Source organism: Suricata suricatta, chromosome 17 (assembly GCF_006229205.1).
Source record: "Suricata suricatta isolate VVHF042 chromosome 17, meerkat_22Aug2017_6uvM2_HiC, whole genome shotgun sequence".
Classification (NCBI taxonomy): Eukaryota; Metazoa; Chordata; class Mammalia; order Carnivora; family Herpestidae; genus Suricata; species Suricata suricatta.
Window position 1 is genome coordinate 32,979,636 of NC_043716.1, and position 2,569 is coordinate 32,982,204.

Consider the following 2,569-nt stretch of genomic DNA (forward strand, 5'->3'; position numbering starts at 1 on the left):
CCCCCCCCCCCCATATACGCACCTGGGCCTAGATACGTGTGACTCGAGCCGTCACACGCTCCACACTTGTACACACTCTCCCCTTTCTGCTCCCACGTAAACCGTCCGACACACACCCACACACACCCAGATACACTCTCCCGCTCGTGTCCAGAGTGTTTTACTCAGCCACTTGCCCACGAAGGCACGCTCCTACCCCACGTGTGGCTGCAGGCAGGTCCCGCACACACACAGGCACACACGTGCGTGCCCACACAGCACCTCCTCACACACTCGTGGGTGCTTGGCCACCACAGGCTGCCCAGAGGCGGCCATTCCCGACTCCACCCGCCGGCCCGTGTCCTTGGGCCTCTTCAAGCCAGGGGAGCGCTCACAGACAGAGCCAGACCCGGAGGGGAGCGTCGCTGGGTCCCTAGACCGGGACCCCAGGCAGCCAGAGCCGAAGCGGCTCATCACAGCTGACCCCCCTCGTTCTTATTTGTGGAAACTGTGGCCCAGAGAGGGCAAGGGGGGCGGGCCAGCCACAGAGCCAGAGTTCGTCTAAGTATTTCAAAGTGCCCGGGAGCAGAGTGGACAAGGAAGGAAGCGTCCAGGCTCCTCCCTCCCTCACGCCACCCCCCTCAAAGCTCCTGACTCAGGTCCTCCCTTCGCTGGGCAGAACCAGCCCCATGGCGGGGCCCAGTCCTCCAGCTTCCTCCAGGAAGACTGCCAAGACCGGGTGCTGCGCGAGACCTCCACCCTCTGCCCTGGGTGTGGGTCACTCAAAGTTGCACGGGGGAGGGTACCCACTGTTGAGACAACACCTTCATGGGCTTTGGTGGCCTGCAGATGGGTCCTCAGATTCCCTGCCTCAGTTTCCCTCCTCGGGACTGTGGCTCCAGGCACTGCCTTGACCCCCTTGGCCATCAGCTCCACAGAGGGGAAGATTTCTGCCTGGAACTGTGCCTGGCACCTAGTAGGTGCCCAACAAAAATGTGCTGCATGAATGGATGGGCCCATCTCCCCATCCTGGCCCCCTTTTTCTTAATGTCACCCCATGTCCTAATCAGGGGGCCCGGTGTCCAGCTGCTGCCCCTCAGCCAGGAGCAGGGGATCCACCGCGGGTGGCCACGTCACCTTGGACCAGTCACTCACGCACCACGGCTTTGGCTACCGTGTAGGCATGAGGCGCCGCTGCTGTGGGCATGCAGTTTACCTCGTGTGATTCCAGGACCGTGGGGGTGGGGGGAGCCCTCTGAGCAGACAAGGCTGGGGAACCCCATGTTGTGAGCAACACTGCCGTCCAGACCAACATTTTCAACCTGGGAAGCCACAGGAGCGGTTCCGAGTGTCTGTCACACCTCTCCCCCGAACGCACCCACCTCTCCCGACTCTCACGTGGCAGTCGGCCCGAGGGGGCCACAGCGCACCAACTCCAGTCAACAGCCTGCTTCCTGCAGGGCCCTGTACAGGGGGTTTGTTCTAACGGGCAGCAGGAGATGCTAATCGCTGCGGATCGCTGGGCCCCAGCTGAAGGTCAGGAGGTAAGGCGACCCGTGGCTATAAATAACGGTGCCTGGCCCGGCCCCAGAGGGCAGTGCTGGACCTGCGTCCCTCACCAGGCCACCCTCCTCCATCCCTGACGGTGGCAACCTAGATGCCTAAAGCCCCAACCTGCAGCGATCTTTGGGGGCGACATGCAAGGTCAAATGGGGCCCCTGGGCTTCCTTTGCCTGCGAGTGGGGGAGACGCAGGTGTTCTCTGCCGGGCTGGGGTGCGAGATGCTGGGTGCACAAGCCCCACCCGGGGACCCAAGGGGCAGAGAGGCATGGGACACCATGACCTCCCGCCCCAAGCCTGGTTCCCAGCCCTGCGTCCTGGCTCGTGGCTTGTGGCAGCTGGTGGCAGAGACGCCCGGGTAAGGCAGCCAGGGAGGGACAGGGCCGGTCCCACTTCTAGGGCCTACACTGTAACAGTGGCATTTACCTTGGGACTTGACCTCGGAGCTCCTGGTATCCTTGAGGCTTCAGGAGCCAGCACCTCCAGTCTGGAACTTTGAACATCTCAGAAACGGGGCAGGGCCGGGCAGAAAGTCTGGTGGCACCGATCAGGGACAAGCACAGCTCAGGCCCTGCGGGCATCTGCCTACCGCCCCTTTGCCTTTGCACAGAGGAAAGTGTGGGTTTAACCTGCTCCAGGATGTGAGTCTTTTTTTCCTCCTTAACTTTTTTCTCACTGGAGTTCAATATAATTAAATACAGAAGATTGCATGGGGCGCCTGTGTGGCTCAGTCAGTTAAGCGTCCGGTTTGGGCTCAGGTCATGATCTCACAATTTGTGGGTTCAAGCCCTGTGTCGGGCTCTGTGCTGACAGCTAGCTCAGAGCCTGGAGCCTGTTTCGGATTCTGTGTCTCCCCCTCTCTCTGACCCTCCCCTGCTCATGCTGTCTCTCTCTGTCTCTCAAAAAGAAATAAAAAACATTAAAAAAATTTTTTAATACAGAAGATTACATACAGAAAATCACACATATCTGGCGATTTACAGCCAGCTACATGGCTGTGGCACGCCCAGGGAACCGGCTCGCAGACGTC